The sequence below is a fragment of the Nothobranchius furzeri genome, chromosome 11 (genome assembly GCF_043380555.1).
Source record: "Nothobranchius furzeri strain GRZ-AD chromosome 11, NfurGRZ-RIMD1, whole genome shotgun sequence".
NCBI classification, from domain to species: domain Eukaryota; kingdom Metazoa; phylum Chordata; class Actinopteri; order Cyprinodontiformes; family Nothobranchiidae; genus Nothobranchius; species Nothobranchius furzeri.
In genome coordinates, this window is record NC_091751.1 from 59,387,233 (window position 1) to 59,410,716 (window position 23,484).

The 23,484-nt window shown below is 43.6% G+C and overlaps 1 protein-coding gene across 4 annotated transcripts in view; it reads right to left on the reverse strand.

The window, feature by feature from the left end:
• Positions 1 to 5,274, reverse strand: part of LOC107384193 (microtubule-associated protein 4) — a 105,728-nt gene extending 100,454 nt beyond the window's left edge. For all 4 annotated transcript variants that reach the window (XM_015957296.3, XM_015957295.3, XM_015957294.3 and 1 more), the window contains exon 1: positions 5,137 to 5,274. The gene's annotated coding sequence lies outside the window, so the exon portion shown is untranslated. The remainder of the gene's footprint in view (positions 1 to 5,136) is intronic.
• Positions 5,275 to 23,484: the final 18,210 nt, after the last annotated feature.

A 23,484-nucleotide genomic window follows, 5' to 3' on the forward strand; every position in this document is an offset into this window, starting at 1 on the left:
GTGATGGGTAACTGGGTGATGATGAAACCAGCGACAACGATCTAAGTGAGACATCCTGATCTGCTCCGGTAGGTAAATAAAATGTTTAAGATAAGGTTAGCTTGATATGTTAGCTTCCGTTTCGCTAATGGTGCGTTCACTTTCTCCTCGGAACTCCGAATATCTGACTAGAAGAACATGAACGCGCTCTAAAGTTTGGCTTCACTTTACTAAATGCGATGGGTGATTGGGTGAAGATGAAACCAGTGACAACGATCTAAGTGTGAGGCATCATCGTTTTAATCTGCTCCAGCAGTTAAATAAACAGTTTAAGATAACGTTAGCTTGATATGTTAGCTTCCATTGCCACCGTTATCAGCTAATGGTGCGTTCGCTTTCTCCTCGGAAATTCTAACTTCCCAGTAGTAAAAATCAAATGAAAAAAGACGGCCAAAGGAATGAAGACACAGTAAATTTAGTTCACAGTAAAGATGTTTGCTTCAGTTTAATTATCAGCTTATAAAACTACAAGGACGATGTTAAAATACAAACAGTTGAATGTTATTTATCGTGATATTTATCAAATATTGTTAGATATTGAGAAAAATATGTATTTAATTATAAAAGAGAATTAAAATAATAAACACTCAAAAGTATCGAAAATTGGTACCGTTAAGTACCGGTATCGATTCCTAGGTACCGGGAATTAGTACCGAATCGATTCAAATGTCAAAGGTACCCATCCCTAACTGTGATAAATCCAGATTTAATGAACATGGGTCAGCTTTAAACTTTTAGTTCCAGTTATTTAAGTTGTGTTCTATTAACCTCTTTGGTCAGGACTCTGAGCTAGGAGACGGCCGAGTAAACAGCATTCCAGTTAACACATTCAGGGTTAGAATGCTTGCTTTCCAATTAGATTCAGGAATATGTTGTTATTTGCAGCGTGTCTGTACTGATGTGGTATTTGTTTTATTAGAGTATTTCTTCTCAATTTCATGCTCAACTTCTAATTCAGAGTCTTTGATAAAGTGTAGTGGATCCTAATTAAGTGGAATCTGTTGTTGGGAGTTTTATAAACATGAACAAGATCAGAACCACATAGATTTGTAAAAATACAACAAAATGTAACATTTTGACAGCAGTTGCTCAGAAGGTAGAGTGAGTTGTCCAGTAATTGGAAGGTTGCAGGTTCGATCCTGGCTCCCACCAGAGAATGTTGCAGTTGTGTCCTTGGGCAAGACACTTAACCCGCATTGCCTGCTGGTGGTGGTCCGAAGGACCGGCGGCGCTAATGTACGGCAGGCCTCGCCTCTGTCATTGCGCCCCAGGGCAGCTGTGGCTACATTGTAGCTCAACATCACCAGTGTGTGAATGTGTGTGTGAAGGGGTGGATGAGTGATTGTGTTGTGAAGTGCTTTGTGGGTTGTAGAACCATAAGAAAATGTTATACAAATACAGACCATTTACTAGGGATGTCCCTGTACAACTTTTTCACTTCCGACACAATACCAATATTGCAGCCTTCAGTATTAACCGATACCGATATCAATCCAACAAGACATCAGCACAAATCATACATACTTTTACCTATTTCATAGTGAGGAATGTATGAAAGGCTTGATTAAGTGATCACTCAATTGGAGAACAAGAGCCAATAACAGTAAGTATGAAATAAATTACAAATTTTTGTAACCATTGGTTGCAAAAATGCGAACCTTAACGGACTACTTATATCGGAGATCTTTTATGCAGTCCGATATAATTCGATACAGTGTTTTTGGGCCAATATCAAATGACTTTCGATATCGATATCGGAACAGGACATCCCTACCATTTACATTGATTTTGGCTGCACCCTTACTAGTGTGTCTTTTAAAATAAGCACTTTTCCACCACAGCTACTGTTATTGATACCAGGAGCTGCCATGTTGGACCTCGAAGTTGAAATTTAAGATTCTCAGACTTTCCAACTCCAGGGAGTGTTCCAGTTTTTCCTACTTGAAAGTCAGAATTTCCACGTTCCCACTACAAATGGCACTGTTAGTTTAAAACCCTTTTCAGACACTATGTTTTGTGCATGTAACTTTATTTTGTGACTAACCCCTAATTCACACCTAAAGCATCAGCGGCGCAAAACTTTGCTGCTTCAAATTGAATCCATAATAGTCCATGGAGTATTTCAAACCAGCTGTGACGCGGCAATTTTCAGACATGTCCTAGAGGTGGCATGCCGTGTTGCTAAAGGTCAGTTCTATTTTTGCCGCAAGTTGCTTCTGGGTCACGTCAATTTCCGCAATTAACCTAGGGCTTCAGTGTAAAATCCCTGGTAATTTTCAAAATAAAGTACGGCAGCGATGCGATTTCATATATTTGAAGCTTTTGTGTGACCCAATGGCTTATTTACTCCTAGTATCATTCCAGAAGTGCAGCGGTGTGGTTTTCATGGCTTTAATCTTTAATATATGACATCAAACAGCGATATCAAACGTGATTTCTTTCTTTTTGGTTTAATGGCAAATTGCATAAACAAACCGTGACCTTTGAAGTCTCGATGGATTTTGTGATCTTTCAAGTCCAGCGAGAAAGCCGTTCCGCGGCCAAGGCTCTCCTGGTGTGTAATATAATTGAAGTTGTGGGTAAAAGGGTCCGCTGCCGTTCCACGCCGCTTGATGCTTCCAGTGTGAAACCCGGGTTAGGATGCCCAGATCTGACCATGCAATCAGAAATCATGCCCAATCACATGATTTTCAGAGGACCCGGATTGAGATGGAAAATAATCTGATTGACCTTGTAAAACAAGCATGGCTTTTTAAATTCACTAGAGATTTTCAAACAAAATAATAATGACTTAGTTTTAATTTCAGCATCCTTACACCCTTACATCAATATTCTTTGTTTCTTGGACAAAAGCATCACCATAACATCACACATAATACGGCAGCACCATAACATGCCTTAACTGTTAACTGTTAGCTAACAGGCTAAGGCAGAGCTAAAGTGTTGCTGAAGGACAGAGAAAGCATCCTCGGTTTGGACACTTTAAATCAGAAAACAAGGCTGTACAACAGACACTTGTAATTACTGCGTATTGGGTATTTAACCTGGTGGAAAAGACAGAGCTGCATGATACGCTGCCTTTTACGTGACCTCATTGGCCTAGTGGTTGAGTGTCCGCCCTGGGACTGGGATATTGGGGTTCAAACCCAGTCAGATGGGTCAAATGCAGAGATGAATTTCACCAGTATTTGATGAATAATGGGACTTTAACTCCAAAAGACAACAACTTTGCTCTTCACTTTTCCCTCCATGGGTCGCCACAGCTAATCACGTCTCCAGTTTGCCACTAATGCCCCAGGTTCACTGTGACAACTCGAACAAAAAAAGAGCAGGCCGACACTGAAACATACATTAATAAAGAGAAATTGCAGACAGACTAAAATGTCGGGGTTTGCTGTCTCTTGTAGCACATGAGTATTATAGGCCATTTACACTAGGGTCAGCTCGGACTGGGCCAGGTGGAGTTATTCGGTCTACGCGGGCGTTATCTAGTCATTTTTCGTGTTGAGCTGATCAATTTGTTCGGCCATTTGTCTTTGCGGTCCATTTTGTGCTGAGCTGACCATACACACCCACCTATGGGCTGACTGGCCGGCTGAAGTTGTGTCAAGCTCCGCCCTACCTACTATTGGGAGCCTCTGATTGGCGTGGGTAGGATTAGCCAGTGGTGACTTCACATATGTGCAATTCCTTATCATTCTGGATGCAGCAGGGTAAACATCTTCTCTGACTGCAACACAGACCAGGTGGAGCTGCAGCAGGAGGGGCCACCAGTCCCTCTGACCACCACCAGCAGGGAATGTGGGTTAAGTGTTTTGCCCAAGGAGACAATGACAGCGACAATCTGAGCAGGGCTCAAACCTCCAACTTTCTGATTACGGGGTGGACACCTAATTCCTCTGCCACCTCCCACATTAAGACAATTGTAAAAGAAATCCCATCGCTGTGGTTACCATAGGAACAAACTTTTGATAACCGTGATGTTTGTGGGGTGAAGAGAAAACCTACAAGTGAAGACACAGTTTGAAAGTAAACTGTTCGGACCCCAGAGTTTTTAAAGTCAATGATGAGGCGCCAGACTCTCTAGAATAAATCTGCTTTTTACAAAATGGTGCAGCCAAGTGTTAGGCATGTTATTCAGCATGTAGTTTCTATAAATGATATAAAATCCAAGTATTCTTTTAATATACAAATGCATTTTTTCCTGTCTTCATTGCACCATCATATTTATACACGTTGTTTATGTTCTAGTCGATTCAATAATGAGCGCAGAAATCCACGTGTCAAGCACATAGTGGACAGGAGACAGAAACAGCTAGATGAACAGGGACAAATTAGATGAAATATCTAATGTGCACTAATCCACATAGAAACAGAGAACATGTGTCTATGCAGCCCTACGTGTGCAGAGTGGGGAGGGGTATTATGGTATTATAGCCTCTATAAAAGATCAGGATTGTCCTATAACTGTGGTAATATAAAATGCATATCAACAGGGCTTTGTATGTAGTTTATATGTTTGTGTGTGCTTAAATCCTCCTGGAAACATTACAAAAACACAATTTTTAATCTGCATCTAGTCCCATGCCGGAATATTAGAATAAATATGAAACATTACATGCATTAAGGTCATGGCACTTGAACCAAAGCAGGTCATCAGAAGAATGTTTCTCTTTTCCTACAGGATGGAGGTTTATTTTCTTTTTTGTGTGGGAGGGTTGTACCATCCCGACTGCGGCACCACCACCATAACAAAGAGACACGAATCCACGGACCTCTGCATGAGACTCAAGAGCCCCCTCCCCTCTCCTCCCCCCTTTCTCCCCACACGCCCACTACCTTCCCACATTAAGATGACAAACACCACAAACAGAAAAGTCTCACAGCCACATAATACGACACATTTCTTAGCTAAATATAGGCCTGCACTGATGCCGCTGCATCCATCGCGAGACCCAAATCACGCTACATGGAATGCCATCCTTCATCTATAAAGGCACGAGAGGATGGCGCAGCGCGAGAACACAGCAGATCCCCGACATTAGCGCGATGACACGTCTCAAATCTTTAAAAAAAACGGTAAAACGAGCCGCTCACCGTCAGTATGGGTCCCGTTTCCCTCGCGCTGTGTGTTTGTATTTGTGCGTATAGGACAAGTGTGTGATGGGGAAAATCTCTCCACCTTTCACTGCTTACAAGAGCAGACTGGTGCCAGGGTGCGGACACGCCCCTTTCCTAAGCGGCTCAGCCAATCAGAAGGCGGGAGCCATAAGAAGGGAGTCCTCCGACTCTGCAAGCAGCAAAGGCTGCTGATGCGTTCAGGTACCTCCGTCAACACGAGCGTTTGGCTTAACTCGTTGACTGAAAACTGCACGAAATCATTTAACAAATGAGCAAAACTAATCCTCGTATTTTTAACGTAAAATAAGAAAGTGTATGTTTAATGCACACATGTAATTGCAGCAAAACAAAAAGAAAATAGACGTCAAACAAAAGAGTTCTGAGCTGTACAAGTTGTCTGTTAACTAATTTTTGTAAGAGGACCCGAAGGTGGAGCTAAAATCCATCTGAGGGTGTCGATGGTCTTCACATGCTGACCACATACTGGACCACGTGGCCACTGACCCAGACTGAGTACTCATGCAGCACCTTTCTCTGTGATCTAATGCTTAAATGATGGGAAGGAGCTTGGGTCTGCAAAAAGTTATAAAATGGACGGAGGCAGATGGGAGCCTTGGGCTCATCAAAACCAAAAGTCATGAGGTGTCTGGGAAATTACAGCAATTGACAAGTTAATTTGCATAAACAGATAACAGTTTTTATAGTATTCCCAAAAAAATTATTGTGTGATTATTTACATCAAATGATTTCTGACAAAAATAATGTCTAATTGGTCAAAAATAGCTTATTTCTGCAACAAAACGCTTCTAGTTGTCTTCTAATTAAAGGCACAATATGTAAAAATCAATCAAGACTGACGCCCTGTGGTCAAATTTGGGTGTTGCAGTCCATTTGACTAATTAAAGGAAGTAAAAAGTCACAACTGGCTCATTATTTACTTCTCATGTTGGTAATTGAAAAAGCAGGTTGAGATATTTTAGAGCCAAATATTTGCTTCAAATTCATTGTTAGCATTGTTAGTTCAGTATTAGCCTCTAGCCATCTTCACCCAATATTAGATAAAGCAAAAATGTGCTGTGGTTTCTTCGGGTGCAAGAAATATCTTCTGGGTAGGTCCGGTTTACTGGCTTCAGTTCTCAGGAGCTTTTTGCCAGCCAATGTCCCATTACAACTGTCAGCGCTGCAGTGTTAGCTCGCCGGAGGCACGGTAACCTCACAAAATCACTGATTGAAAAGAGTAACTACGTCCCTCTTTCAATTTTGGAAAGGAGAAAAACTGACAACCCCCTAGCCAGCTGAGGGCATCAGAAACCCATGTAGAGTCTCAGTTCGGAATCAAAAAGTTCCTACAAAAGTAAACTTTGACGGATTGTAAGCAAAAAGAAAATTTGACAAAATGGTAAAAACCCTGTATTTATATAACGCCTTATAGAGTTCCATAACCCCCCAAGGCACTTTACAACACAACCAATCACTCACTCATGCACAAACAGATTCACACGTTGCTACAGTGTAGCCACATCTGCCCTGACAGGAGTGAGACTGCTGTACACAAACGCCACTGGTCCTTCCGACCACCACAAGCAGGCAAGTTGGGTGAAGCGTCTTGTCCAAAGACACAACAACTGCAACAGATTGAGCGAGGCTCAATCCTGCAACCTCAATTATGGGGTTGGCACTTAGAGAGAAAATCACCCCTTACTAGAGTCTTAAGGTTGGTTTATGCTTGACGCGTCCGCGAGGTCCGCACGGCTCCGCGCGGAAAAGTTGCGTCATTTTGCGCCATTTTAACAACCACGCCCCTCCACCGCATCTCCGCATGGCCCAAGATTTCCGCAACGCGCACCTCGGAAAATTTCTAACCACGCGGACGGACGGACGTGGAAAAACATGGCGGACCGGCAGGAACTAGTATGGCAGAGGTTCGTAAATACAGACATTTGTATGATTCAGCTCTCAAAGATCACCGTGATCAACATGTAGTTAATAATTCTTGGAGAGAAATAGCTCGCACTGTCGGAAAAGACGAGGACGCTGTTAAAAATGCTGAAATGTCATGTTGTAAACAGTAATTTCTACTTCTACTATGGTGTAGTGTTGGATGCATGCCGTAGAGCTCCATGCTGCCCCGTTCAGTTTGGGAGAATATTGGCTCACCGCAGAGACGAGCCGCACAAACCATAAAAGCTGCGAGTTGTGAAGCGCGTTCCATCCGCGAGCTGCATCACCGCGCGGAAAGTGAATGTGTCAAGCATAAACCAAGCTTTACTCCATCCACACCTCCTGTTTCAAAATTGCCCCAAAAGGAGGCACTGTCTGACAGATTGAGAGGGCGGCAGGTCGAAAGTGATACCCCCAACCCCACTAAGAGATTCTCTGCCAGAGAAAAGAGCCGCTAACAAACGTACACACTTACACACACACTCTGCTCAGAAAGAGAAATGGCAGCATGCTTCGTAGCCAGGAGGATCACTCTCCAACTCTTTCACCTAAGGAAAGAAAAGAAAGGGGGGAACGTTTCTTGGAGGGGGAGAGCATCTCTGAGCCGTTTCTTTTTGCATCGGCTTGTGAGTTTCTCAACGCTACCAGGGCCGGCAATAGGCAAGAGACTCGGCTGCTGTTAAACCCCACTGCAACAGTGCAGCCACGTCACATGTGCTAGCTAGTGTCACATATCTTGGCTTAGCCAATAACAATACCTAATTCAAATTCAAATGAAGAGCAGATGCACTAAAACGCTAGCCTGGATCCTGTATATGTGAACATAGTGTGACCACGACCCATAGACAGAGTAAAGCCTAGTTTATGCTTCTGCATCAGCTCCACATGGGAGAGACGCACACGCATTGACGGAGACGCTTTGTCTTTGGACTTCACCATCTCCTGGGGAGTGTTGCATAGCAATTCCCCGCCAGGGCAACACAGGGCATTGCGCTTTTCTGGGGTATCCTATCATGTATCCGGTCCAAAATAGTGCATTTCCCCGGGGTTCCCGGGGAGTCCAGGTGCTGCAGGATGAAGTGAAGGGCCAGGTTGATGGCGTCGTCTACAGACCTATTTTATTACATTGTATTCTATTTTATTCTATTTTATTCTATTTTTAATCTTATTATTCATGTTATATGTAGCACATTAGTACCGAAGCAAGTTCCTGGTTTGTGAATTGTTTGTTCACTGACAATGGCAATAAACCTGATTCTGATTCTGATTTACTTTAGTCTTGTTTATATTTCTGAGACTTTTTAACAAGGACAAATTTGTTCCTCATTCTCCTCCACCTACTCATGAAATTGCCACCTCTAAACCCACGTTTCCCTTAATTTCCATCCACCAATAAATGTTTGTTGCAAATCTTTACCCCTCCAGTCACGGGCGAAAAAAAGTTCATATTTTCGGAGTTTTTCAGCGAGGTATTCGTCAAGCAGCGCCGTGTCTGCTGCTAGATATCTTCAGCTCTCTTTATTATTTTTTTTTGAGGGTGCAATGGTGGTGGCTGATGAATTTAAAGGAAGCTGCATCTTGACCAATCACAAGCTTGTGCTCTTCGTCTCTTACAACGAATAACAGAAGAGTGGGATCGACTCTGTCTGTCCTTGCGAGCCTGCTGGAGAGCCTTTGCAGCAATGGGTATAATTGTTGCTTTATATAGCCCTTATCGCAAAAAGAAAAATCACAAAGTGCTTCACAGAGATCAACAAAACAAACCATAAAGTTATAAAAAGATCAGAAAAATAAACCAACACAATATTAAATAAAAACGAGAGATAACTAAAAACAACTCATTGCTACTTGCGTCAGTCAACAGTATCCTGTGGAGCGTGGCTAGATCAACCTGCAGAGCAAAATCCTTTTGTCTGTGGTGATTTATAGGCTACTAAAATGCTAAGATAATGACTACACATGTCTACATCATAGTAACATACTCGTGTTTTAGTTTATCAGCCAAAAAACTTTTAAATGATTGTGACTTGCTCTGGCACCACCATCCCGCTCACTTTATGACAAGCAGACCCTCTCCCCCAAATAATGCAACAAGAAGGGGATGAAATGCAAAACAAGTTATAACTAAATTACCACCAGAAAATTTGTATGTCATACAAGTGTCATAACTTCAAATTAACATAAATTACATTTCCTGCATTTACTTAAAAAATGACCAAAAACCCAAAAAATACTATACTGTGTGACGCACAGAACAAACTTCCTCGGGGCGTGCTGCACAATGGATTTCTGGGGATTGTCTTTCAAAGCACCTGCACCCGAAGGGGAAAAACATCTTAATGCAGTAAAAGCTTCAGTGATGTAACTCGTGAGTCAGGTTGATTCTTCGTGCACTGATGTGAACTGTAGCCTGGCTGGAAAGTTGGCTCTCTGGCCGGACGGCTGGGTGGCTGTTGGGTAGCCAGAGGTTTCTATAAGATTATCAGGGATTATGGCTTCCATTTGATTTGGGTTTATCTATAATCCCTCAAAAAGTCACATACTGTGTACAGTAAACATGCTCAAAAACAGACTTTTGTTTCCATGAATCTGGTCCTCTCAGCGTTATCACACCTCACACCAACACCCCTCATCTGTGTCTAGCCTGTAATCTCACAAGTTCTTCAACCTCAACCTTTCCACCAACAATTTAAATAACCATCTCAGGTACAAGTTAACCATAATGACGAGCAAGTGTTTCTGACATTTTTGTCTCAAATAAGGGGGAGAGTCTGGATCTTCATCTAGAGGTGGTTTAATTCATTGGAAGATTGCATCACAGTCTCCTCTCCTCTTTTCATCCTGTCTTTCTCTGTTCCCTCCATTTCTCCTGTCTGATGGAGGGTTATGTAATGTTCCTGCCAGCCCAAATGATATCTCTCTCCCTTTTTTCATCATCAGCAGCTCTGTTTGTGTCCAGCCAACACTCAATCTGCTACAGAAGCCCTCATTTTAGCTCCGTGTTACTCTGCTTTTGCTATATCACTCCTCCTCCTCCTCCTCCTCCTCCTCCTCCTCACGTCAAACACTTTTATAACCTAAAAGCATCCCCCATCAGACTCAGTGCAACAAATTTTAATCTTGCCCAATGTTCTCAGTTTAGAGAAACAGGGTTTAGCGACAAAAAGACCAACAAGCTAACATCTAAATTACGTATCTGATCCCAGATATTTCTTTTAGTTTGCAGAAAATTACATTTTGCATAATAATTGTACAAAAAAGTGGAGTTTCCTCACCCATTTCCTTTACTCTAACCTGTTTTTACTGAAAATAAACACAGGGTTCTATTTAAATAGCAATAAAATGTCAAATTTATGAAAGTGTGATTTGTTTTTAAATTTGCATCATGTGCATGTTTGAAATTTGATCTTAAATGTAACATAAAATTTAATAAAATAACTGTAGTTATCTGGATTACCAAAATAAAAGCGGCCCAAAGGTGAAGCAACAGATTTTTCTGCATCTGGAGTTCTGATGAATAAAACTCAAACAACCAAATTGACCCCAGGGGTGAAAAAAGCTGCAGACTCAACTGTACTTATGTGTGATGCCTCCTAAATCTCTACACCACATGTTTGTCTGTTCCAACCAGCCACAATGAGTCTGATGTAGGATGAAAAAAATGTCTCAAAAAGGAGCTTCTTCCTGTTCTATTATTATTTAACACGTCTAATTTGTATATTATGATCAGTGATGCTTTCATTTGGGAAAATGTTTGGTTTAAAGTTTCCTTTGCACATCTTGTCAGGACATGTATTTAAAAGGATTAAATCCATTGACCCACCACAACAAACACTTCCAGTAGTTCCTTTAGTGTGGATTTAGTCAGAGCTGCACAATTTTGGGAGCTAATCTCACTCTCTCTGTTGTAGTTTGCAGCTTTGTGGACTTTAACCCTTTCAACATCTGATGACCCAAATCAGGAGTCGACCCCTGCGGTGCCGAGGATTAACTCAGATTGACACACTCATGGACAAGTTAACACATTAAATCGATTTTAGAAACATCAAATGATTATCGGTGTGTTTTTATGAGGAGAAGATGAATTTATAAATCATTACTACTAGTAGAGCTAAATGAGCCCAGCTTTTAGTAGAAGTGAGTGTAGAAAGACGAGTTTAAGGATTTAGGAGTTGGCAAGAGGCTTCATGGGGGGTGTCTGGGTTAAGGGGGTAAGAAGCAGGTGGGTAGAAAACACGGATGAGGAAGGATGAAGCAAACAACAGGAGACATGATGATGGTGATGAAGTGGGATGATGTTTGAGATGTTGTCTGTAAAGACTCAAGAGAGTTTGATTTGTACTTTAGTTGACCCTTCACTGTTATCTTGGAGTGGGTTTTTGTGGGTATTAGGTCACTATAAACACACACATACACATAGCTGCACACACACATGTTTGCTCACACATGCACACGAGTAGACACAAGCACACACACACACACACACACACACACACACACACACACACACACACACACACACACACACACACACACACACACACACACACACACACACATATATTTAAGCAAACATGCACTCACACAAAATCAATTCAACTCAGTTTATTGACATAGCGCCAAATCCTGTCAAGTAAACATTCCACTACAGTTCAGTACACCATCAGTAAAATGTTTCCTATAAGGAACCCAGCAATGATGCCTTTTAGACAACATAATACTGCCATTTATTTGCTGAAAGTTAAGATTATTACAACAAATCTAGCAGCACAATTAAATATAACAAAGTTCAGCTGTTCAGGAATAAAACATAATTTATACAAAGGAACATTTGAGGTTTTGCATAATTTTTTTTGTCTGCTATTTTGTGCATAGTTTGTTGTTTTATAAGGTCTGTGCACTATTGTAGTGGACAATCCTAGGGCCATTGTCCTACTATTTACAGTTTTTTTTACAGACATTAGGACCCATTCCTCAATACTAATGTCACTTTTGCTAGATACTTCACACAGTTCTCCTAACTGAGTTTCAGCTGGGCAAAACAGTTCAATTCACATTCAAAATGCACTACAACCACCAAAACACTTCATTCAGGTCTCAAACACATTCCTCCAGAACACTAGCAAAGGTTGACAGCCGACAAACACACTTTGTCACTCACAAAACAAAGACCTAAAAAACACCAACAACATGTAGCATTACATTTTCTTGTGTAAAACAAGGACACATCTCTGTTCATACTTCCAATAGATGTTACTGGAATGAATCAGACATGATGCAGAATTGGTCAATATTTCATGTTGTTCATTTATTTTTAATGGTATTTGTTTTTGCACCAAGTACTTCCAAAACCCAAGACTTTGTAAACACAACATCCACTGATCCAGATTCAATATGCTGATCTACTCGGTCTTCTCCATTTGGCCACAGGTTCTCATCCACATCACATCTTATGTCATCTAGGGCAACACACCTAGGAAAGAATCTTCTGGCATGCCTGATCCATCCCTGGCAATCTACTGCTGGTATGTCCAGGCATCCAGCATACATTGCATCCAGAAGGGACATTTGATCATGTGGATGACGGTCGAACACCTTCCACCGCCATGAGGCAAAGAATTCCTCTATGGGGTTGAGGAATGGAGAGTAAGGTGGGAGGAAAAGTGACTCCATTCTGGGATGGGCCACAAACCACTCTGTGACTGCATGGGAGTGGTGAAATGCCACATTGTCCCATACAATTATATATGTTGGCTGATTCCGTCTGTCCACATCCCTTTCCTCACCTAGCACAACCCTTCCATATAGATCATGCAGGAACGCAAGGAGCCGTCCAGTGTTGTATGGCCCAGTTACTGGTCTGTGTAACAGCAGTCCATCAGTGGATATTGCTGCGCACAATGTGATGTTGGCACCCCTCTGGCCCGGGACATTCACTGTGGCTCTCTTCCCAATCACATTCCTCCCTCGTCGCCGTGTTCTGGCCAAGTTGAAACCTGCCTCATCCACATAGATGAAAATGTGGTGTGTTTGCATGCCTTCAATCTCCATGACTCTGAAAACTATCCACATGGCAACATAAGCTGTTACATTACTGTAGTAAATGTGTACAAATTGTCTTTGTGTGTGTTTGGTATTGTTCATTACTGTAACAGTTCTTACCTGGACATGTTGGTTCCCGAGTTGCTTGACATGTTCAGAGTTCCTCTCAAAAGGCACAGTGTACAAATGTTTCATCCTGACCTGATGTTTCTTCAGGACTCTAGAAATTGTTGTTAGGCTTACACTGTGAATATTTGCAAAGGTAACGTTGTCTGCCAAGATACTGTGTCTGATCTCAGTGAGCTTTATCCCATTGTTTCTGATTACCATAACAATGGCGGTTTCCTGCACATCAGTGAACATCCTTCCTCTCCCTCCTGTGTGAGGTAACCGTTGAGTCCTAAGCAGAAATGCAAAAACAATTACACATAACAATATTTACATCTGACATGTGCAACTGAGTCACATGCCCTTGCAGAATACAAGTTACCTGTTGGTCTGCCGGAAAACTCGAACAATAGATGCCACTGTAGAGCGTTGCAGATTCGGCTGCACTCTCTGACCAGCCTCTCTCATTGAGAGACCATGATTTACTACATGATCAATTACAGTAGCTCTGATCTCATCTGAGACTCCAGCTCTTGATCTTCCTCTTATTCTTCTGCCACCACGCATACGTACTCCTCGCCCTCTCCCAGCCTCTATTCTTCCTCTTTCAGCCACTTCTCCATTTCTGGCTGGGTCCATGTTTACATCACAACACAAACCTATTCAGCAGTTGACTACTTTTATAATGACATTGAAAGTGTAACACCTGTGCAGCTGTTCATCTACAATTAGTCAGCTGTGGCTGGTTAAACTGCATTTATGTTTCAATAACACATTGCTGTTGGATTTTGCTGTCATATTCAGTTTTGCAGTATGTTATTGTTTTGAACATAAGTTTGACAGTTTTGTGAACAGTATGTAAGCAAGTGCAAAATGTCCTGTTAGTACAATGATTTTTGGCAGTTGTTGTGTCCGAGTGAGAAGGGACTTCATGAAATTTGAGAGATGTAGTCACTCAATGCATTTTGCGCCAAAGCAATGATAACTGATCCTCAGTTTGGCCCACATAGACTTCTGTTGTGCACACTGTATGTAGAGTTTTGCAAATGTGACCTAAGTATTGAGAAATGGGTCCTAACATCTGTAAAAAAAACTGTAATCAAATTCAGATTTTATATTAAAATTTAGTTCCTTACCTTACTGTGATGCCTTATATAGTTAATATGTTGTCAAACAATGTAATTTAATGACCACAAAGCTAAAACAGTTATTTTGATTTTAAATTGTTTGTTTTTAAGTGTTTGCTCACTGTCGTCGTCGTCTTCCTCCGCTTATCCGGGTCCGGGTCGCGGGGGCAGCATCCCAGCGAGGGAGCTCCAGACCATCCTCTCCCCAGCCACCTTCACCAGCTCCTCCGGCAGGACCTCAAGGTGTTCCCGGACCAGATTGGAGATGTAACCTCTCCAACGTGTCCTGGGTCGACCCGGGGGCCTCCTGCCGGCAGGACATGCCCGAAACACCTCCCCAGGGAGGCTTTCAGGAGGCATCCTGACCAGATGCCCAAACCACCTCAACTGACTCCTTTCGATCCAGAGGAGCAGCGGTTCTACTCCGAGTCCCTCCCGAATGCCCGAGCTTCTCACCCTATCTCTAAGGCTGAGCCCGGCCACCCTACGGAGGAAACTCATTTCGGCCGCTTGTATCCGCGATCTCGTTCTTTCGGTCATTACCCAAAGCTCATGACCATAGGTGAGGATTGGGACGTAGATTGACTGGTAAATCGAGAGCCTGGCTTTCTGGCTCAGCTCCCTCTTCACCACGACAGATCGGCTCAGTGTCCGCATCACTGCAGACGCCGAACCAATCCGCCTGTCGATCTCCCGATCCCTCCTACCCTCACTCGTGAACAAGACACCGAGATACTTAAACTCCTCCACTTGAGGTAGGACCTCTCTCCCGACCCGGAGTTGGCAAGCCACCCTTTTCCGGTCGAGAACCATGGTCTCAGATCTGGAGGTGCTGATCCTCATCCCAGCCGCTTCACAGTCGGCCGCGAACCTACCCAGCAAGAGCTGAAGGTCAGAGCTGGATGAAGCTAGGAGGACCACATCATCCGCATAAAGCAGAGATTCTCCTGCCACCAAACTCGACACATTCCACACCACGGCTGCGTCTAGAAATTCTGTCCATAAAGGTAATGAACAGAACCGGTGAAAAAGGGCAGCCCTGGCGGAGTCCAACCCTCACCGGGAACAGGTCCAACTTACTACCGGCTATGGAGACCAAAACTCACTCTCCTCTGGTAAAGGGACTGAATGGCCCTTAACAGAAAGCCACCCACCCCATACTCCTGGAGCATCCCCCACAGGGTGCCCCTGGGGGACACGGTCATAAGCCTTCTCCAAATCCACAAAGCACATGTGGATTGGTTGGGCAAACTCCCATGCCCCCTCCATCACCCTTGCAAGGGTATAGAGCTGGTCCACAGTTCCACGGCCAGGACGAAAACCACATTGCTTCTCCTCAATCTGAGATTCAACTATCGATCGGACCCTCCTCTCCAGTACCTTGGAGTAGACCTTTCCAGGGAGGCTGAGGAGTGTGATCCCCCTATAGTTGGAGCACACCCTTAGGTCACCCTTCTTAATAATGGGGACCACCACCCCGGTCTGCCACTCCACAGGAACTGCCCCCGATGACTACGCAATGTTTCAGAGACGTGTCAACCATGACAGCCCTACAACATCCACAGCCTTGAGATACCTAGGACGAATCGCATTCTCCCCCGGGCTCAGCAACGTCTGCCCCCGAGATTGGACAGTCCATCCCCAGGTCTCCCGGCTCTGGTTCCTCCTTGGAATGCGGTTAAGGTGGGATTGAGGAGCTCCTCAAAGTATTCCTTCCACCGTCTGACTATAGCCCCAGTTGACGTCAGCAGCTCCCCCTCCCCACTGTAAACAGAGTGAGCGAGTTGCTGCCTTCCTCTCCTGAGGCGCCGGACAGTTTGCCAGAACCTCTTTGGAGCCGATCGATAGTCTTTCTCCATGGCCTCACCAAACCCCTTCCACGCCCGAGATTTAGCCTCGGCAACTGCCACTGCTGCACCCCGCTTGGCTATCCAGTACCTGTCTGCTGCCTCCGGAGAACCACAGACCAGCCACGCCCTGTAGGCCTCCTTCTTCAGCCTGACGGCTCCCCGAACCTCTGGTGTCCACCAGCGGGTACGGGGGTTGCCACCTCAACTGGCACCGGCCACCTTGCGACCACAGCTAGCAACAGCCGCCTCAACAATCGCAGAGTAGAACAAGGCCCACTCGGAGTCGATGTCCCCCACTGCTCTCAGGACGCGGTCAAAGCCCTGCCGGAGGTGGGAGTTAAAGACCGTCTTAACAGGTTCTTCTGCCAGGCGTTCCCAGCAGACCCTCACTATGCATTTGGGTCTGCCAGGTCTGCGCGGCATCTTCCCTTGCCATCTGATCCAACTCACCACCAGGTGGTGATCAGTTGACAGCTCCACTCCTCTCTTCACTCGGGTGTCCAAAACATACGGCCGCAGGTCAGATGATACGACTACAAAGTCTATCATCTGACCTGCAACCTAGGCTGCCCTGGTACCAAGTGTACCGATGGGCATCCTTATGTTCGAACATGGTGTTCGTTATGGCCAAACTGCGGCTTGCACAGAAGTCCAATAACGAAACACCACTCGAGTTCATATCAGGGGGGCCGTTCCTCCCAATCACACCCCTCCAGGTCATGCTGTCATTGCCCACGTGAGCATTGAAGTCCCCCAGCAGGACAATGGAGTCCCCTGACGGAGCACTATCTAGCACTCGTCCCAGGGACTCCAAAAAGGGTGGGTACTCTGAACTGATATTTGGCCCATAAGCACAAACAACAGTCAGGACCCGTTCCCCAACCCGAAGGCGCAGGGAAGCTACCCTCTCGTCCCCCGGGGTAAACCCCAACACACAGGCAGAGAGTCTTGGGGCTAACAAAAAGCCAACCCCAGCCCTCCGCCTCTCACCCGGAGCAACTCCAGCAAAGGAGAGTGTCCAACCCCTCTTCAAGGACTTGGGTTCCAGAGCCAATGCTATGTGTCGAGGTGAGTCCGACTATATCTAGCCGGTACCACTCAACCTTTGCCACAAGCTCCTGCTCTTTCCCCCGTCAGCGAGGTGACGTTCCATGTCCCAAAAACCAGTTTCCTTGTCAGGGGATTGGACCGCCAAGGCTCGAGCCTCGGTCTGCCACCCGATCCACACTGCACCGGACCCTTCATATTCCTCCTGCTGGTGGTGAGTCCACAGCTGGATGAACCCATGTATCCGGTTCGGGCTAGGCCCGGCCGGGCCCCATTGGCGAAAGCCCGGCCACCAGGCGCTCTCTCACGGGCCCCAACCCCAGAGCTGGCTCCAGGGTGGGAACCCGATAACCCTCCGGGCCGGTTACTCAGACTCTTTGATTGTACATCCATGAAAGATCCTCTGAACCGTTCTTTGTCTCACTCTTCACCTAAGACCAATATGTCATGGGAGACCCTACCAGGGGCACAAAGTGCCCCAGACAACATAGCTCCTAGGATCATTAGGGCACCCAAACTCCTCCACCATGATAAGGTTCAAGGAGGTGTTTGCTCACTGCCTAAATAGAATAGTTAGATTATGTAAGGAATAAAAAGAAAAAGGATCTGCAGGGATTTTCACAGCAGATTACGGCAGCTTAACATGTCGATTCAGTGAAGCACACTTAGAGGAAGAAATAATCAAGGATTGGAAATATTAAAAATGATCAGAACAGGGTGAACAGATTAATCAAACTCATGAAGACTCTTCAAGATGTTTTCTTTAAGATTTTGATACATTTAGTCTTTTCTTGTTTAATTTTCAAACATCCATATACCCATCCATCCATTCATCACATATTTTTTGTTGTTTTCAGTTTTATGATTTTTAAATCATTTCTTAAACCTCCTTCATTACTTTATTTACATTTTTATTTAATTTTATAAAATATTTTGCTCTTGTGAAGTGCCTTGTAGTTTTTATCTTGAGAAGTGCTATTAAAAATAATTCCTTCTTCTTCTTCATCCACCCCCCCAGCCATCCATTTTCCTCCACTATTTGCAAATGTATTTTAGCAAACCTTCAGTTGTATAACTGTTTGATTGGCCATCTAAGATCACAGTTGAAATAATTATGTTTTGTTTTCGTTGAATAGTGATCAGTAGAACATCGTTCTAGAAATCTTCAACAAATGTTTTCACCCTCAGGTCAAAGCTTTACAAAAATAGGAACATGCCACCACCTAGTGGACAAACACATGAATTGCATTCTCTGATCTCCAAGAGAAAGTCACTTTTTTGTTCACTCACAGTAGGGATGTCTGATTACATAAATGTTTTGTAGCACTTGATTCAAATCAAAACAATACAAAGGACAACAAAATGCAACAAAAGCAACAAATCTCACTTCCTCCTTTGGGTTCTTTATTAATATCTTTCTAGAAATATTGTGAAGTCTGGAAAAAATGGTGCAGGGTTCAAGTCTAAACGTCTTTTTAAATTGGACCTTTTAAATGAAGTTCAGTTACACTTTCTTGCCACTTTAGCACAAAATAAATTCAGAAAACCCAAACAGATTATGTTTAACAAATATGTTTCTAAAAGTATTGTAACATGTCTCAAACAGTAACTGTGGTTGATCAGGTGATTTATCACACACAGTTTTTCACACAAACATTTGTTTGTGTGAAAAACTTTGCAAAGCATACAGAAATTTTAATTCCGCTGCCACTCATTTTCCCTGTTGCATAAATGCCTACAGCCCTACAAAGCAGCAGCAGAGAGTAAAGAAAGCTGTCAGGGTGGCAACAATAAGACATTCTCATTCTTTAAAAACTATTAGATGTGTTATAAATAAATAAAACCTTTACCTGCAAAAGATTTAGTGCATGTGATTATCTAATGAAACCAAAAATATCTAAATACTATATCAATATATATATGATATAGCAAATAGTGATCTGAAAAGAATGTACTTGTAGTCTAATATTATGGTTAACAGTATAATTCTACCTTATAATACCATATAAAAGTGGTATAATTATTTAAATAGTCATTAGTAAAGAAGATAATTGTTAGGTGTGGTTTACTCATGGTTTTCTTTAACTAAACAAATGATATCCTCCTCGTTTTGTTTATTCAGATCATGTGTTTCTATTATTATCACTAAAGAAGATTTTGCACCAGTGTGCACATTTTAAATAAACTCAATGAACAAGATATGCAAGATATATGATTCGTGTTTGTCAGGTTTCTTGTCAACACACGATTCCCCCCGTGGTCCCCGGCTCTTTTTCTCTCACCAATCCATTCTTTCTGGGTTCCTCCACCACTCCATGACTGTAGAGATTGAGTGAAGTCAGCCTCATTGTTGCATGTGTTTGACTTTCAGCACCCCCCACCCCCACCCACCCACCCACCCACCCACACACACACACGTTCTGCAGGACTCTACTTAAGAAGCACACTAAGACATGAGAGTGATGACATAACATTTCCTCCTGGAAGGGTCAAGGAAACGTACGAGAGCTTTTCCTGCATTAACATTTTCATTAGTGACCCTCAAAACCAAAACCAAATTTCTTTCTAAATTTGTCTAATTTGTCCCAATCTTCCTGCAAATATTCTTGCATACTTAAATAGATAATAGCACAGAGGAACATCGCAATGGTCAATTATTAGCTTCTATCATTATAATGTGGGCATTTCATTTTTAATTAACTGAGAAAAAAATTCATCTGTTTAGAAATTGAATAGTACACCTCACAAACATTGTATTGGAGCAGGCGGAGGGAGACTAGGGGTCTTAGCACACCTCTGTTGTTGCTTGGCTTCCCGGGGCTGGAGGCTAGTAGGGGGAGCTGGCTGTCTTGTTGGGATCTGGGGTGGTGGGATGCTTTGCTCAGCGTTGGCAAGGGGTGCTTGCTCATCATCACCTCAACAGAGAGGGGCGAACTCTGGGAGCCAGTGATGGTTGTATCCCATGTGCAGCAGTACCGGGACCAGAGTGAATAGGGTGTGTATGGGGTGCGTGAGTGGGTGTCTAGCGTTCATTTTTGTAAGTTTTCGGTTGTATGTGTTTGTGTGAGCATGAGGGAGGGAGTGTGTCTGTGTATGACTGTATATGTCAGGTGGGGTCTTGGACTCCTCCCCTCTCCTCGGACTTCTTTTGATGCTATACATCTTCGACTCCCCTCCCCCTGCCACATTTGGTGTGGAGTGTGCTGCATTGGTCTGTCTGAGTGTTTGCGGCTCCCGGGTCAGGAGGTTTAAGATTTTTGGAGTCTGCCTGTTTAATCCCGGTGGCTGTCTGGTGGGGTCTGAGTCCCTGGGCTCTGCTGGGTCCCCGGCGGGGCTGGTCGCCCCTGGGTCCCAGGTCGCTAGGTTCTGTGCTCAGCCGGCTTGGGGGTGGGAGGCTGCGGGCGGGTCTGTGAGCTTGCCGCTGATATCTCCCGGGACTCTGCTGGCTGCTGTTTGTGCCCCCCCCCCCCCCCCCCCCCCCCCCCCGGGGCAATCCTCTGCGCCTCTCGAGGGGGGCTGGGGCTTTTCTGGTTACTGTCTCCCTTGTGTCCCTGTGCTTTGGGACAGCTCCTGGATCTCTGGAACTTGGAGCTCGCTCCATCTCCTACACATCTTTGGGGCAGATCTGTGGCCCCTCACACACTCTATTGGATGCTCCTATAGAGAAACCATTCACGCAGGTGCTCACATGGTGCTCTCATAAGTATGGACTTGGGCATTTTCAACACAAGTCTTAAAGCTGTGGTTGGCACTAAATGCACTGTGACTTATTATCGTGTGATTGTTCAGTAAAACAATGTTGATTTTATATTTCCTCATCAGGTTGATGCAGTGATAGCTTGCTCCTGTTATATTTGTTACATCCCAGGGGCCTCATTTATCAAGCTTACTTACGCACAAAACGGGGTCAGAAAACTGCGTAAGATTTATGGAAGAAAACTTAGCAGAAAAATGTGCGCAACTTTAAGTTGACTAAGGACCTTGCTTACGCACATTTTGGACATGGAGAGCACCTGCAGTGCTGCTGCTGCTGAGAGGGATAAAATTATGAATTCTAGCAGCAGTATCACTTGAGCTCTGCGTCCAAGCACATTAATAGAGAGGGGAAGGGAAGGACAAGATGTGGTAGAAAAGTGTACAAGCAATAGAAATAACCACACCCTGGAGAGGATTGTAAAACCAAACCCATTTCTAAATGTGGGGGAGATTCACAAAGAGTGGACTGCAGCTAGAGTCGGTGCTTAAAGAACCACCACACACAGATGTATGCAGGACATGGGTTTCAGCAGTTGCAGCCACTCTTGAACAAGAGACAGCCTCAGAAGAGTCTCATCTGGGCTAAAGACAAAAAGGACTGGACTGCTGCTGAGTGGTCCAAAGTTATGTGCTCTTCTGAAATAAAATTTTGCATTTCCTTTGGAAACCAAGGTCCCAGTGTCTGGAGGCAGAGGGGAGAGGCACATAATCCATGTTGCTTGAGGTCCAGTGTAAAGTTGATGGTTTTTGGTGCCATGTCATCTGCTGCTGTTGGTCTGTTGTGTTTTCTGAGGGCCATGGTCAACACAGCCGCCTACCACGATGTTTTAGAGCCACTAATGCTTTTTGCTGCTGACCAACTTTAAGGAGATGCAGATTTAATTTTTCAACATGACTTGGCACCTGCACACAGTGTCAAAGCTACCACTACCTGGAGTAAGGACCATGCTATCCCTGTTCTTGCTTGGCCAGCAAACTCACCTGAACTGAACCCCATAATAAATCTATGGGGTATTGTGAAGAGGTAGATGCAATACATCAGATCCAACAATTCAGAAGAGCTGAAGGCTACTATCAGAGCAACATCATGACATCTGAGCTGTGCCACAGACTGATGGATTCCATGCCACGCTGCATTGCTGCAGTAATCCAACTAAATATTGAGTGCTGTACATGTTCATACTTCTCACTTGACTAACGTTTCTAAAATTCCTTGTTTTGCCTTAACTGATATTCTAATGTTTCAACATATTGAATTTAGGACTTTCGTTAGTTGTCAGTTACAATCATCAAAACAAAAGAAATATGCATTTGAAACATATCCGTTTGTGTGTAATGCATGAATCTAATATACAAGTTTCACTTTTTGGAAAAAATAAACGTTGTGGTGATATTCTAATTTTCTGACCAACACCTGTACATTTATTACATACAGACCTGTCTCATGAAGATATGCACATGTGCTACACACATTCATGTGCTCCTGTGGAAGGAACCGTACCTAAAAGTTTACGCTTTGTGAATGAGATGTAAATGTAAATCCACAGGAAGTAATGCCATTTCCTGTGTTTTACCTCTCACAGTTTGCAGCTTAACATAGAACGGTGGAAGCAAATCTGCGCTGAAGATTAAAGGAGCACTGCACCAATTTGGAGGTTTTCCTGGTGGCCAGCTCTGCTTGCAACTCTGAGACACCCACAACTTCCTCCTCACTTCAGTAGTTAATGGAGCTCGTGTTGTTGATCAGTGACAGATTCAAATTTCTGTTGTCTTTGTTTAACTTGAACAGTTAATGGATGATAAGCTTGAAAAGTAAAAAATACTGCTGCTTTTAAAACCCCCAGGAAGACAAACATTTATTTTCTTTAAAAGATGCATTCAATTACTTTTTCACCTCCTAACTGACACTTCAGTCCTAAATCTTACATCTGAAATCAAGGTTTTATTGTGGAGCTAAAAATAAAAAAGTCTAATCAGAAAACGTTCCATAAATCATCAGATTGTATGTTTGAAGCTATAAAATTTTCCCTCTGGCATGAACTGTGACACACAGGTTGATAATGGTTTCATTATGTTGCAGGATATCCCATCAACACTATAAACACACCATGAAGGTCTACAGGTCCATCTCACTGCCCTATAGATGCAATATCAACCCAACACTTAAACTTAGATTTAGTACAGACATTTTTTTATTTGTGAAAAAAAGCATGACCTGCAGTTTACAAATCACAGGTCAAAGGTCAGCTCGTATCCTGGGACCTTCAAATAGGCCTGTGGCTAATCTTGAATTAAAAAGCTTCAGATACTGTGTGTGTGTGTGTGTGTGTGTGTGTGTGTGTGTGTGTGTGTGTGTGTGTGTGTGTGTGTGTGTGAGCTCATTGCTTACTGCATGCTTACAAACAGTGTAGTTTCAGCCGTTGGTACTTAGCCGGTTGTGTGAATAAATTACT